Below are 17170 nucleotides of genomic sequence, written 5' to 3'. Positions count from 1 at the left end.
TATGCAAAATTCTCTATGAATGTCATTAAACCTAAAACCTGTGACTACTGCTTTTATGCTCCTGCGTTTAAAGAGTTGGCACAATAAAATAGATGATTCAAAGGCAAAGAAGAATTTATGTAGTTTCATCAATTTGTTCAAAGTAGACTCTTAAATGAAATCTACAGGGATAAGGCAAATGGCATAAAAGATATTGTAATGGAAAATGGCTGAGAGCAAATAGAACATTGCCTGAGCTCTCCCCAGCTTCCCTCAGAATCTACACTTACCAAGCCTCTGAACAGAAGTGTAGTAATTTTCCAGCTTAAGATATTTTGGAAGGATGTCAGGAAAGGTCTTTCTCAATTGAGCAGAGAAAACAGGGCTCAGCACAATGTGTGGAAGCCTGACACAGGAAATCTAGTAGGAGGTTCTTAGTCAAAATACAGCAGCATCGACTACTTTATCCTGGTTCAGATGACCAGTAGATCAGCAGATGAGTTGTGCCTAACAGGTGGGACTTGGCCAGGTCCACTCAGTGCTGTGCCAAAGCATACAGCACCATCTGCCCTAGTGTAGTCAGTCAGAGGCTCCTGTTCCTATGCAAAAGAAGCTTGGGACAATCTCCCAAGTGCCCTAAAAGCAGGGCACTTTAACTTTTAAAAATGAGCAAAAAATCAAAATGAACTCTGATTATGGAAAGCAACTATGGGACAGGGATGATTAGAACACAAACCAAGAAGAGGACAACAAAGGCAAAATTCCTTCAAGTGAAGCTTCAGAGGAGGATATGAACTGGTCTCAGATGCAAAAGAGTTCAAAAATGATCTTTAAAAAGAGATAGAAGAAAAATGACATAAAGAAAGGAAAACTATGCATGAAAATTGTGAAAGTTTTTTTTTTTGGGGGGGGAAGGCCAACAACTTGGAAAAGCACAAAGACTGACTAAAGAAAACAACTCCTAAAAATAAATTTGAAATGGAAAATATATAGAGATATATGCTGAAGATAACCATTTCTTAAAAATAAATTTGGCAAATGGAAAAAGAAAACAACTTCTTAAAAATAGAATTGGCAAAATGGAAAAAAATCCACTGAACAAAGACACACTTTAAAAGTACAATTGGCTGTATGCAAAAGGAGTTTAAAAAAATAAGCTAACTGAAGAAAATAATTCAATAAAAATTAGAATTGAACAAATGGAAATGAAGGACCCAATTAGATATCATCAAGAACCTGTCAAACAAATTTTGAAAAATGAAAAAAATTGAAGAAATGCAAAACACTTCATTAGAAAAACAACTAACCTGGAAAATAGATCCAGGAGGGACAATCTAAGAATTATTGAACTAGCTGAAAGTTATGATAAATAAAAAAGAGTCTGGACAACATATTTCAAGAACTCATCAAAGAAAACTGCCCTGATATCCTAGAACTGGAGGGTAAAATAGTCATTGAAAAAATCTTCCTGAAAGAGACCCCAAACTTAAAACTCCAAGCAATATTGTAGCTAAATTCCAGAATTATTCTATCAAGGAGAAAATACTGAAAACCATCAGAGAGAAACAATTCAAATATTAAGGAGCCACAATGAAGATTACCTGGCTTAACAGCTTCTACATTAAAGAATTTGAGGGCCTGGAATATGATATTTCAGAAGGCAAAGGACCTTGGACTACAATCAAGAATCAACTACTTAGCAAATTAAGCATTATCTATTCAATGAAATAGATTTTCAATCATTTCTGATGAAAAGACCAAAGCTGAGCAGAAGATTTGATCTTTAAAGACACGCCTAAAAGTTTTAAAGAGAAGCCTAAAAAGCTAAACAGAAGAAAAAAGCAACTGTGTTTTCAACGGTTAAAATGCTTTTATCCCTACATGTGATAATGATATGTGTAACTCTTGAGAACTATATCTTTATCAGGGTAGTTAAAGGGTGTAGATATAAATTGATTTCAATGTGATGATATTAAAAAGAAATTAGGAATGAAAAAAGAAGAAGAGGAAAGGGAAGTAAAATGGGATAAATTACATCAATGGAGAGGCACAAAAGACCTATTACATTTGAGGGGAAAAAGAGAAGGCGATGAGCATTATTTTAACCAAATCTCATTGGATTTGGCTCAAAAAGGAAATAACATACATACTTAATTTAGTGTAGAAATTTGTCTCACCCTATATGGAAATAGAAGGGGGAAATGGTAAGAAAGGGGAGAAAGTTGAAAAAAGGGAGGAAGATTGAGGGAGGTGGTGGTTAAAAGCAAAAAATTAGTGAGGAGGGAAAGGTTAAAAGGAGGAAAAAAAGTATTACCTGAGGAAAAAGTAGGATGGAGAGAAATAGTTAGTAATCTTAATTGTGAATGTGAATGAGATGAACTCTTCCATGAAATGGAAGCTGATAGCAGAGTGCTTTAAAAACTAGAATCCTACAATATATTGTTTGTAAGAAACACATTTGAGCAGAGAGATACGTATAGAGTAAAGGTAAAAGGCTGGAGCATTATATATTATGCTTCAGCTGAAGTTAAAAAAAAGCAGGATTAGTGATCTTGATCTTAGATCAAGCAAAAGAAAAATAGATTTAAAAAGAGATAAGGAAAGAAACTACATCTTGCTAAAGAGTACCATAGATAATGAACTAACATCAATTTTAAACATATATGCACCAAGTTTTATACCATCCAAATTAGAGGAGAAGTAAATTGCAAGAAGAAATAGACAGCAAAAGTATATGATTGGAGGATCTTAATTCCTCTTTATCAGAACTAGATAAATCTAACCAGAAAATAAACAAGAAAGAAGTTAAGGAGGTGAATAGAATTTTAGAAATATAGGTATGATGGATCTTTGGAAAACATTGAAGGGGGATAGAAAGGAATATTTGTCTCAATGATTCATGGCACCTACACCAAAAATGACCATACATTAGGGCATAAAAACCTCACAATCAAATGCATAAAGGCAGAAATAATAAAAACTAGAAAAAGAACAAATTAACCCCCCCCATTAAATATGAAATTAGAAATTCTGAAAGTCAATGGAGAGATTAATCAAGTTAAAAGTAAGAAAATTATTGAATTAACAAACAAAACTAAGAGTTGGATTTATGAAAAAACAAAATAAATAAAACTTTGATTAATTTGATTAGAAAAAGGAAAGAAGAAAAGCAAATTATCAGTATTAAATATGATAATAGTGAATTTACCATCAATGAAGAGGAAATGAAAGCATTAATTAGAAGCTCATTATATGCCAATAAATATATTAATGTAAATAAAAAAAATTAGGTTGCCCAGATTAACAGATGAGGAAATAAAATACTTAAATAGTCCCATTTAACAGATAAATTGACAAGTGAATTCTACCAAAATTTAAAGAACAATTAATTCTGATACAATATAAACTATTTGGGAAAATAGGGGAAGAAGGAGTCCCACAAAATTTCTTTTATGACACAGAGGTGGTGTGGAAACAGGAAAGGCCAAAACAGAGAAAGAAAATTACAGACAAATTTCCATAATGAATATTGATGCGAAAATCTTAAATAAAATATTAGCACAGCGATTACAGCAACTCATCACCAGAATAATACACCATATATGACCAAGTGGGTTTTATCCCAGGAATGCAGGGCAGGTTCAATATCAGGAAAACTATCAGCATAATTGACCATATGAAAAAACCAAACTAATCATTTGACAAAAGACAATTAGTGAGCATAGGAATAAATGGAATTTTACTTAAAGTGATAAGTATTATTTATCTAACACCATCAGCAAGCATTATAAATGAGGATAGATTAGAAGCATCCCCAGTAAGATCAGGGGTGATACAAGGTATCTTATTATCACCACTATTATTTGATATTGTTCTAGAAACATTAGCTTTAGCAATAAGAGAAGCAAAAGAAATTGAAGGAATTATAGTACGTAATGAGGAAACGTATTTCTTTGTAGTTATGATGGTATATTTAGAGAATTCTAGAGAATCAACTAAAAAACTTCTATAAACAATAACTTTAGCAAAGATATGGGATATAAAATAAACCTACATAAATCATCAGCATTTCTATATATTACCAACAAAGCCCAGAAGCAAGAGATAGAAAGAGAAATCCCATTTAAAATAACTATAGATAATATAGAATCTGGGATTCTACTTGTCAGGACAAAGCCAGGAACTATATGAACCTAATTACAAAACACTTTTCACACAAATAAATTTAGATAAAAAACAATTGGAAGAATGTCAAGTATTCATGGTTAGACTGAGCTAATATAATAAAAAATGACAATTCTACCTAAATTATTTTATTTATTTCAGTGCCATACCAATCAAATGGCCAAGAAATTATTTTATAGAGCCAGAAAAAATAATAAAAAATTTCATATGGAAACCAAAAGGTCAAGATTAAGGGAATTAATCAAAAAAAAAATGCAAAGGAAGGTGGCCTAGCTGTACCAGAGCTAAAACTATATTATAAAATGGTGCTCATCAAAATCAATAGTATCAGCTAAGAAATAGAATAGTGGATCAGTGGAATAGGTTAGGTTCACAAGGCACAATAGGCGATGACTCTAGTGTTTGATATACTCAAAGACTCCACTTCTGGTATAAGAACTCACTACTTGACAAAAATTGCTGGGAAAATGGAAAATAGTATGGCAGAAACTAGACACTGACCACCATCTAACACTCTATACAAAGTTAAGATGGAAATGAGTTCATGACTTAAACATAAAGATTGACACTATAAGCAAATTAAGAAAACAGGGAATAGTCTACCTCTCAGATCAGTGAAGAAGGGAGGAATTTATAGCCAAAGAAAAACTAGAGAATGTTATGAAATGCAAAATGATAATGTTGATTACATCAAATTAAAAAGGTTTTGCACAAACAAGTTAAAGTTAAAGTTGATTTTCAAAGAAATGAATGTTATATATAAACTGGCAGGACTGGGATTGTGCATATTGATTATGGCAGTAGGTAGTGTATTTAGCAGACTATGTAATCAAAGAATAATACATTTATACAGCTATAGGTTTGGAAGAGACTTCAGAGACCATTCAACTCAAATGTTCTATAACATGAACCCCCTTTACAATATATCCAATGAGAAGAAAAGGCCACAAATATTAATTAAGCATTTACTAACTGCCAAACATTGTTTATTACTAGGCACAAAAATGCAAACAATGAGAAAGGCAATTCCTGAACCAGGGATTTTAGAAGCTTACAATATGTTAGAAGAAAACAATAAGCAAAAGTGAGCTGAAAAGGGGACTCATAATGTGTCAAAGTCTGGAGAGTCAGAAGTACCTCTTGGAGAGGAAAGATGGATGGTCAGCCTAGGCCCTAAACAATCTTTGAATGAACTCACCAATGGGAGAAGAGAACCACCATGGCATAATTTCTGGTAAGAAGGAATTCACTATATCCAAAGGCATCTTTTCCCATTATTAAATATTTTTAATTGTTAGGAAATTTTCCTTACATGAAACCTAAATTTGTCTTTGCAGCTTCCAACCATATGGAAGGGAATAAGAGTGCTGCAATTGAGCTTAGGTCAAAGCTTGGAAAATAATGGGAAGAAGAACCCAAAGCATCACATGAGTTAATTGTAGTAATTGTAATAATAAGCTGCTAGAACTAAAAGTAAAAAGGAACAAAAAACAAACAAAAAAAAGAATAAGCAAAGGAGAAAAATGAAATGAGAAATTGCAGAAAAATAGAAAAAGAAATAAAAAAGTAAGAAAAGAAAGTCAACCAACTAGGAAAAAAGATCCAAAATTTTAAGAAAGAAAATAAGTTTTTGAAAACTAGGATTAGCAGGAGGAAGAAAATGGTATTATAAGACATGAAGAAATAATAAAACAAAAATCCAAAGAATGGAAAATTAGGAGAAAATCTTGAAATATTTCAATAGAAAAACAATTGATCTAGAGAACAAATTGAGAAGAGAAAATGTAAAAATTGTTGTAATGCCTGAATGCTACAATAAAAAAAAATCTTGATGCAATATAAAAAATAATTAAGGAAAATTATCCCAAAGTTATAGAATAAAATGGTAAAGTAGAAAAAGAAAAAGAAAAACTTCAATGATTATCACCTGAAAGTAATTCCAGAATGAAAATCACAGCCAAGTTTCAAAACTTCCTAAATTAAGGAGAAAGTATAATGAGTGGTAAAGAAAAAAATGTAACTTAAATACTGTAGAAATATAGTCAGTGTTTTAACAAACCTATCAGTTTCTACACTGAAAGATTACAGATCTTGGAACAGTATATTTCAAAGAAAAAAAGAGCTGGGATTTAGCCAAATATAGCTTACCCAGTAAAGTTAAGTATAATACTGAATAATAAAAAAAGGATATTCAATGAATTAACATACTTGTCACAAAAAAACCAGAACTTAATGGGATATTTAATGTATAGATAGATTCAGGAGAAATATAAGGTAAGCATCAAAGACAAATTATAAGGGACTCATTATGGTCGAAGTGTTTACTTTTTTTCCTGAGGCAATTGGGGTTAAGTGACTTGCCCAAGGTCACTAACTAGGAAGTGTTAAGTGTCTGAGACCAGATTTGAACTGGGGTCCTTCTGACTTCATGGCTGGTGCTCTATACACTGCATCACCTAGCTTCCCCTGAAGTATTTACTTCTTATATGTGAATATGTTACCAGTTTTCTTAAGACTATCATCAGTATTTCGGTAGTTTGAAAAATGGATGGGGCTGAGCTGAGTATGATAGGATGATTCTAAAAAACAATGCTGGGTAAGAAAAGATAAAAAAGGAAGAATTATCTCATACAAATTAGGTGCAAAAGGAAGAACTGATGCAGAAAAGGGGTTTGGAGTACTGGTGTGCTGGAATCTTACTCTCATCACATCTGAAAGAGGTAACAGCATATACAACCAGAAGCGTGTGGAAATCTTTCAAATGTATAAAGAAATAAAGATTGTGAAGAGACAGGATAAGAAAGGAGATTTTTTTAGGAGGGTGTGTAAATTAAGATATAGATGGAGGAAAAGAGGAAAAGAAAGGGACTAATAGAGGAATGTGTAGTCTAAGGCGTAAGAAGATAAGGGGAGAGGAAAAGAGATTCTTTAAAAGGGTTTGGATTCGGGAGGTAGTGGTTAGAAGTAAATTAGATGAGGGAGAGAATAAAGAGAGGCTGAGGACAATAGTGAGGAAAAACATTTTATAGCTAACAGCAGAAAAGCAGAAAAAGTATATCCTTTTACATACCACAATGCTATAAAATTATATTTAATAAGGGACAATGGAAAAATAGGGGGGGGGAACTAATTGGAGATTAAACAGGCTAATTTAAGGAAAGAATAAGTTAAAGAAATAACCTGTTATTGCATTAAATAAATGACAATAATGAGACAATGTATCTAAGCCTATGGAGTACAATGAAAGCATTGATCAGAAGAAGGTTTGTTTTTCTTAAGTGTTTTATCAATAAAATAGAGAAAGAGCAGATCAATAAATTGGGTATATAATTTTAAAAACTAGAGAAAGAAGAAATTAAAAATCCTCAATTAAATACTAACTTGGAAATACTAAAAATTAAATGTGAAATGAATAAAACTAAGTATAAGAAACCCATCAAATCAATAAATTGATTTGAGTATTATGAGAAAAATAGTTTAATATGATTAAGAAAAAGAGGGGAGAAAAAACCAAACTGCTAATATCAAAAATGGAAAGGGTAAATAAATATACCACTAAAGAAGATGGAACCAAAGCAATTATAAAATTATTTTCCCAAATTATGTCAATAATTTTAACAATTTAAATGAAATAGATTAATATTTACAAAAACACAAACTGTCTAGTTTAGTAGAAAAAGAAATAAAATATCTAAATAGAACTTTCTTAGAAAAAGAAATTGAACAGGTCATAAATGAATTTATTAAGGAAAAACACCAGGACCGGATAGATCTACAAATAAATTCTATCAAACATTTAAAGACTAATTCCAATATTAAATAAATTATTTGTAATAAAATAAGCAAAGAAGAGGTTCTATCAAACTCCTTTTATGAAACAAACATGATGCTGATACCTAAACCAGGAAAAGAGAAAACAGAGAAAGAAAATTATAGAACAATTTTATTAATGAATATGGATGCAAAAATCCTAAAAAACATACTAGCTAAAATATTACAACAATATATTACAAAGATTATACATTATGACCAAACAGAATCTATACCAAAAAATGCAAGAATGGTTTAACATAAGGAAAACTATTAATACAATTGATTATATCAATAATAAAAGTAATAATAATAAAATTAATAATTAATAAAAACACTTGTATTAATAGATGCAAAAAAAAACATTTGATAAAGTACAACACTCATTTCTAGTAAAAACACTCAAAGTGAAGGCATAATTGAACTTTTTCTTAAATTGATAAAAAGCATTTCCCTACCATGAACAAACATAATTTGTAATGTAAATAAGCTAGAAGCCTTCCCAGTAAGATCAGGTTTGAGACAAGGATGCCCATAGTCATTAGTGTTATTCAATATTCTATTAGGAATCCTAGAAATAGCAATAAGAGAAAGAAAAGAAGTAGAAGGAATAAGAATAGGAAATGAAATAATAAAACTATCTCCTTTTGCAGATGATATGATGATATACTTGCAAAAGCCTAAAGAATGAACTAGAAAGTTAATTGAAACAACAATTTCAGCAAAGTAACAGAATATGAAATAAACCCACATAAAACATCAGCCTTCCTATATAACACCAACAAGACCTTGTAGGAAGAGATAGGTAGAGACATTCTATTTAAAATAAAGAATATCTGGAAATAAAACTACCAAAATAAACCCTTGAACTATATGAAAAAAATAATCTAAAAAATTTTGTATATAAATAAAATAAAATTGAAATAAGTAGAAAAATTTTAATTGTTCCTGAGCAGGCAGGGTCCATATAATAAAAATGACAATTTTACGAAAATTAATCAATTATAACCTAAATTAAGTTAACAAAAATAATTTTACTGAGCTAGAAAAAGTAATAACAAAATTCACTGGGAAGAACAAAAGATCAAGAATATCAAAGGAAACCAATGGGAAAAAATGTAAAGGAAGAAAGTTTAGCAATATCAGATCTTAAACTAAGGTAGTAATTATCAAAACTATCTGGTAGTGGCTAAGAAATAGAAAGGCAGATGAATATTCTTATAGAAACATAACAGTTTACAGAAAATAAAGACTTCTGATATTTTCCTACTATCATTTTTCAGCACATAAGTATCAAATTAGTGTATCTTTAGATTGTTTTGTATTAGAATATTTGATTTTAAAAAGTGGTATCTCCTTTTTTTAACAGAAACATGTGTTTAATTGCAGCAAATAAAGACAAATGCCCTTTAATAATATTTCTCTCATCACTGCTTTATGTATGTATGTATGTAAATGTGAATATCAATTTTTAAATTAAGCATAAACAAATATAATTTCACAAACTAAAGCTAGTATTTATTTGAGAAATTATTAGTAATACTTATTTATGTTTTAAGACAAGGATATTTTTGGTTATGGATAAATGGCTAAATTTATACAGAAGAGGTAAAAAATATTGATGACAATATGACAGTCTTTGCTACAGCTGCCTCGTACACCGAAATTGATAAGAAAAGGAAACTATATCAAATGGTTTTTTGCAATATTGATTTATTTCTAATAGTGATGTTGATGTGTAAAAGCTTCTTTGCTTAATTTGTAATGAAGTTTTGACTTCAGAGAGTATGAAACCAGCCAAACTAAAATGAGATATTAATATCAGTTATTAAGTGTACTGTAGAAAACCAAAAGAATATTTTGAATGACTTTTAAAATCTTCAAATTTAAAAAAAAAGCTATGTTTTGAAAAATGTGTTACTGTCAATGGAAAGTGCTTACTTCCATCTTATGAAACTTATTTAAACTTATTTATTTAATCACAAAACCAAAAAGTCCTACATGACAGGAGATCTTGTATTCCCATGTACTATTAATAGTTCATCAAAAAAAGTATGAGGATGAAATTCATAAATTTCCTTTATTAAATGAAACTGCTTTCAAAACATTTTTTTAAAATTAGTAATGACCAATTACAGTAGCTTATTACCAAACTGAAGGACATCCCAAAGTTTGCAATGCAGTTAGATGAAACAACTAATATTTCTAATACAGCGTAGTTACTTTATATAAGAAATGCTTAAGATTTGTAGCAAAAATTAGAGCTGGTGGTGCTTTTATTCTTTTCATGAAGGTGAAGTTTAAACAAATTATTGAAATTGAAATATAAAGTTATGGTTTTTGAGCAGAAATCCAATTCTGTTACTTTTTCATTAATGACATGACTTTCAAAAGTTATTTTTCAGATATTTTTGAAAAACTCAGTGACTTAATATGTTGCTTCAATGGAAAGGTTGTAACAAAAATAAAGTTGCAAGTTTTACTAAAAACGTTATATGGAGGAATAGGTTTGAAAATTGTTCTTCAGAACTGTTTACAAAGAAACGACCAGCAGGATGATTTCAAAGAGGCCTAGAGAGACTTCTGTGAACTGATGCTAAATGAAATGAGCAGAACCAGGAGAACATTATACACAGCAACAAGACTATTAATTCTGATAGCTGTGGTTCTTTTGGTGATTCAAGCCAATCTCAATTGTTCAGTGATGAAGAGAGCCATTTATACCCAAAGAGAGGACTGTGGGAGCTGAGTGTGGACCACAACATAGCATTCTCACTCTTTCTGTTGTTGTTTGTATTTTGTTTTCTTTCCCAGTTTTTTCCCTTTTTAATCTGATTTTTCTTGTACAGCAAGATAAACTGTACAAATATATATATTGGATTTAACATATATTTTAACATATTTAACATGTATTGGACTACCTGCAATCTAGGGGAGGGAGTGGGGGAAAGGAGGGGATAATTTGGAGCAGAAGGCTTTGCAAGGGTCAATGCTGAAAAATTACTATTTGTGTTTTGTAAATAAAAAGCTTTAATAAAAAAGAACTATTGACAGCTACACATGACTTTGTAATCAAAAATAAACTTTTATAATAGAAAATAATAAAACTTAATTAAAATAAGTTTTAATTGTAAGTTATAACTGATCATATGAAGTGTCTGTAGACCCAATTTCATAAATATTTCCCTCCAAATTTTGATTCTAAAAAAATTAAGTTGGGCTCTAAACCACACTTAGTTGAAATAAAAAAGTCAGTCATCTTTTATTAAAAATTGAAGAAAAATTTGCTGTGTTATCAAGTGACACAGATTTGCAACTTGAGTTTCCTAAAAAATTGTTAAATGAATTTTGGGTTGTAATTAGGAAAGAATTTCCAACAATTTCTGAAGTGGCCCTAAAAATACTTCTCCTCTATTTTGTACTATGTAATTATGTGAAGCAGCATTCTCATTCTGAAAAACATTGAAGATGTTTTAAGCCCTATAACATCAAATATTCTGCCAATATTTAATTCTTTATGTAAAAATAAATAAGCACATCAATCTCAATAGTATGCAAATTTGCTTTCATCTTTAATAAATGTTAAAGTTATATGTATTTCAAAGAATTGTTTTTAAAACAAAATTTTTCATTATTTATTATCAGTATATGTTTAGTTTGTATACCTATTTTATATACCTTTATACCTGGGATGATTTAAAAGTTTTTTGGGTGAAAAGGAGTCACAAATAGAAAAAAATTTAAGAAGTTGTGGTATACATCACACTCCAAAATGACTTGCAGAACAATGTTTTGCTCTATTGAATCAAATATATTTTCATAATCAACAAACAAGAATCACCACAGGATGTTATATTTTCTATTTTTGTTGTTGTTCAGTTGTGCCTGACTCTTCATGACCACATTTGAGATTTTCTTCACAGACACTAGAATCTTTTGTCATTTTCTTCTTCAGCTCATTTTACAGACGAAGAAAGGACAAATAAGGTGACTTGTCTAGGATTAATTATCTGAAGGCAGATTTGAATTTAGGCCTTCTTGACTGCAGACCTGGTGCTCTATCTACTGCACCATATAACTGCCCATATTTTCTTTATCTTTTAGTTAATTGGTAAGATTGTAAAAGATTGATTCATTATTTAATATTGCTTGCTTATTGCCTGTTTATTCTCTATGACTATCCTCGTCAAGGATGCTTTCAATTTATGTGTAGTTGACTCATAAAAATTTTGTATAGATGGGTGATTAGGCATATAAATCAAGACTTAGAGCCTGACCCTAAAAGAACTATCTTTTTGTTTATTTTTCAGCATGAAGTCAGCTTTGTTTGGTCATGATCTCAAATCTTTTTTACTTAGGGAATCTCCATAAAGAAAACATTAATTTAAAAAAATTCTGAAGTCTTATTTTTTTTCACAAACTTCTCTTTCTTCAGCCCCTAAGCATATTTTTGCATTAGCCATGTCCTGAAACAAAGAAGAAGGAGGAAGCAGAGGAGGAAAAGGAGAAAAATAAAGAAAAAATATGCCTCTATCTGCACTTTGAGTCCATATCCATAGCTTTTTACATTATGAGTTCCTTGGAGTTATGGTCGATCATTGTATTGATCATTTTACTAAATGTTTTACAATTAATTATCTTTACTATATTGTTGTTACTGTATGGATTGTTCTCCTTGTTCTGGTCACCCCACTTTTTATATAAGTTTTCCAAAGGTATTTCTAACAGCAAAATTACGTAATCAACTATGAAGGACTTGTCTCTTCTCAGCAATGTGGTCATTCAAGACAATTTCAATAGACTTGGGTTGGAAATGTCATCTGCATCTAGAGAAAAAACTATGAAGAGTGAATGTGAATCAAAGGATTTTCCTTTCTCAGGCTCCCCCCCCCCCTTTTTTTTTTTTTGCATAACATGACAAATATGGAAATATGTTTAAAAGAAAATTTGGAACACTAATGTTGAAAATTAACTTTACATATATTTATGTATATAAAATTATATATGAAAAATTAAGTGCTGTTTAGAAAAAAAAAGAGCTACTATAAATATTTTTGTACACATATAGGTAAATTTTTTTCCTTTACTGCTTTGGGGCATAGACCTACCAGCAGTATTTCTGAGTCAAAGGATATACAGTCTTTAGCCCTTTTTACCACAATACTGAATTGTTTTCTAGAATTGTTGAATTATGTTACAACTCTACCAATAGTGCATTAGCATACCCATTTTCCCCCACATTCCCTCTAGCATTTGTCTTTTTCCTTTTATATCATCTTAGCTAATTTTGGGAGGTGAAAGGTGGTATCTCAAGAGTTGTTTTAATTTTCATTCTCTAGTAGTTATTTAGTGCATTTTTTTCTATTGGACTATTGAAAACTTTGCTTTCTTTTTCTAAAACTTACCTGTTCATATACTTTAATCATTTATCATTTGGGGAATGTCTCTTTTTTATATAAATTTGAGAAATGTATCCTTTAGCAGAAAAACTCATGAATCCCCTTCTCTCCAGTTTCCTATTAAAATTTTTTTGGCTGCATTGGTATTGTTTGTGCAATTTTTAAAATTTTATCTGATCAAAATGATCCATCTTACTTCTTATCCATAAATATGATAGGTGATTCTCTCCTCCATCCCCCCCCCCATATTCTTATGATATTGCCTTTTATGTTTAAGTCATATACTTCTTTTTGATTTTATCTTGGCAAATGATGTGAGATATTGATCTCTGCCTAGTTTGTGTTATACCCATTTCTCATTTACCCAGTAATTTTTTTTTTTTGCGAAAAAGTGAGTTCTTGTCCCAAAAGTTTATCTTTGGCTCACAATCTCACCCTGCTCATTTCCTTCTGTGTTTGTGTGCCTAATCTATTTCATTGGCCAACCATTCTATTTCTTATCCAGTACCAAATTGTTTTGATGATTACCATTTAAAATATATATTTTAATATATCAAATATATTAAATTATGACATTTGGTACTGGTGAACCCCTCACTTCACTTTTTTTTATTGATTGTTTGAATCTTTTGTTCTTCCAGATGAATTTTGCTATTATTTTTGGTGTTTAATTGGAGCTTTAAATTTTGTTCTTTTTCTAGTTTGTTTTTAATTGCATGATCTTTCTTTCATCAAAAATATGTTTAGAGAATATAAATTTTCCCCTAAGTATTATTTTGACTGTATCTCCCAAATTTTGGTATGATTTCTTATTTTTGACAATATCTTTAATGAAATTACTGTTCCTGTGATTTGTTAGATTATTTAGTTTCCAAATAATTTTTAATCTCTAATTCCATGGCTCCCTATTGAATGTAATTTTGCATTATGGTTCAAAAGGAATACATTTAATATTTCTGCTTTTCTACATTTATTTGTGAGATTTTTGTTGTTATTCTTATACGTAACAAATGTTTGTGAAGGTGCCATGTACAGCTGGGATAAAAATACATTTATTTTTCTATTCTTATCCAATTTTCTCCAGAGGTCTATTATATCTAGCTTTTCTAAAATCCTATGCACCTCTTTAACTTCTTTCTTATTTACATTTAGATATATCTAGTTCTTACAGAGGTAAATTGAGGTCTTCTACTATATAATTATACTTTTTTTTTTTTTGCTATAACTCACTTAACTTTGCTTAATAATTTGGATGTTCTGCCATTTGCTCCATATGTTTAGTATTGCGATTACTTTATTGTCTGTGGCACCTTTTAATAAAATGTAATTATCCTTGTTATGTCTTTTAGATAGGTATATTTTTATATTGTCTGAAATTGTGATTGTCATCCCTGCCTTTTTTACTTTAACTGAAGCATATTATATTCTATACCAGCCTCTTATTTTAACTCAGTCTCTTTGTTTAAAATGTTTCTTTTGTAAACAACACATCCATTGTGCTATCTTTTTCTGTTTTATAAGTGAGTTCATCCTATTCACATTCATAGCTATGATTGCTAACTGTCTATTTTCATCCTTATTTCTCTTTTTCTTCTTTTTTATCCTATCTTCTCAAAGAAGTTTGTTTGGCTTCTGATCCCTGTCTACCTTAATCTACCCTCCCTCTTATTTCTCTTCTCCCCTTTTCCTTAGCTCCTTCTGCTTCTACTTCATTATTGGTAATATGAATTTCTACACTCAGTTCTCTCTCTCTCTCTCTCTCTCTCTCTCTCTCTCTCTCTCTCTGTGTGTGTGTGTATGTGTGTTTGTGTATTCTTCCCTCTGAACTAGTTCAGATGAGAATAAGATTCAAATGTTATACATGTGGGTTCTTTTTCCTCTTTTATGATCTTTGGGGTTCAGACTCAGAAGAGAGACTGCTGAATGAAAGGATATGCACAGTTTTTATAGCCCTTTGGGCATAGTTCCAAATTGCTTTTTAGAATGGTTGGATCATTTTACAACTCTACCAACAATGCATTAGTGTCCCAGTTTTCCCACATCTTTTCCAATATTCATCATTATCTTTTTCTGTCTAAGATGACAGGTGTTTTGCAATCTGAGAGGTGTGAAATGGTACTTCAGAGTTGTTCTAATTTGAATTTTTCTAATCAATAGGCATTGTTTCATGTGACTAAAAATGGCTTTAATTTCTTCATCTGAAAATTGTCTGTTCATATCTTTTGACCATTTATCAATTGAGGAATAGTTTGTATTCTTACAAATTTGATTCAATTCTCTGTATATTTTAGAAATGAGGTCTTTTTAATCGAAACACTGGCTATAAAATTGTTTCCCACTTTTTGCTTCCCTTCTGATCTTGGCTGCAATGGTTTTGTTTGTGCAAAACCTTTTTAATTTAATGTAATCAAAATGAACCATTTTGCATTTCATAATGTTCTCTATTTCTTCTTTGGCCACAAATTCCTCCCTTCTTCATAGATCTGAGTGGTAGACTATCCCTTGTTCTCCTAATTTGCTTATAGTATCAGCCTTTATGTCTACATCATGGACCCATTATCTTAATATAGGTTGTTAATGTTGATCAATGCCTAAATTCTGCCACACTATTTTCCAGTTTCCCGTAATTTTTGTTAGTAGTGAGTTTTTATTCTGAAGCTGGAATCAAATACTAGGTTTCTATAGTCATTGATTATTGTGTCTTATGAACCTAACCTATTTCACTGATCTATTACTCTATTTTTTAGACAGTTTCCAAATAGTTTTGATGACCACAACTTTGTAATAGAGTTTTAGGTTTAGAACAGCTAGGTCACCTTCCTTTGCCTTTTCCCTCACTTCGTTCTTGTCTCTCTCCTCTTTTCTTTAAAATAGTTTAAACTAATTGCTTTATTCTTCTACTTTATGAGGTAATATTGCTTATCATTATCAATTATTTTTTTAACTAGTTAACAGGCAACACAACGTTTTTTTTAAAAATTCTTATCTCCCTTCCCAAATGACACAGGCAACAATTCATACAATTTCATCCAGAAATTAAGCAAATGTAAGCAACAGGAGATAAAACCCTAGAAAGTATAACAGTAAGCAAATATAATTGTTTACCAGAGGGGAAAAGATGTGTATTAAAAGCAGTATTTAAGCATATACTTTTCTGTTAAATATTACAAGGAAGAATCATAAATTACTAAGAAATCCCTTGGCTTTTTGTTGTTGTTGTTGTTGTTTTGTTTTGTTTTAATATGTTCTGGAATCTCTTCTTTTCCCACTCTTTTGCTGTCTTCTTCTCCCTTAGAAATCTTGTATATCAATTACTCAGTGAACTCACAGATGTATTAGTTTATATTTCCTCTATATACAGTGTCCCAAGTCTTACTGCAATTTAAAGTCTTAATAGGTTAGTAATAATCTTAGCCTTAATAACAAATTTAAAAAATAGTTGCTTAAATCTGGTTCAATATGAATGCTTTTTCTATCGTTTTCTATGTAGTGCTGTTGCTATATATACTTTGAGGGGACGATATCATGGTCCATACTTGGTGGTTCCCATTATTCTTGATGAACAAAATAGTTTGGTACAAAGGCTTTTGAAAATATTTTCTTATTTTTCTTCTGTTTGCAGAATTTCTTCAATATTCAACTTTGTGTAATGTATAGTGTCTGACTCTCTCTTCCAGAATCAAGTAGGCTACATTGCCTTTCTTTGAAGGCTTCTTTTAGAGTAGAGATTGGGGTAATTCATTTATCATAATAAATGATAATTTATAATTCAAGCCTTGAGTCAAGGCTCAACTGAC

Source organism: Sarcophilus harrisii, chromosome 6, assembly GCF_902635505.1.
Source record: "Sarcophilus harrisii chromosome 6, mSarHar1.11, whole genome shotgun sequence".
Classification (NCBI taxonomy): Eukaryota; Metazoa; Chordata; class Mammalia; order Dasyuromorphia; family Dasyuridae; genus Sarcophilus; species Sarcophilus harrisii.
The sequence above is the reverse complement of the archived record's forward strand: the minus strand, read 5'-3'. Positions refer to the sequence as shown.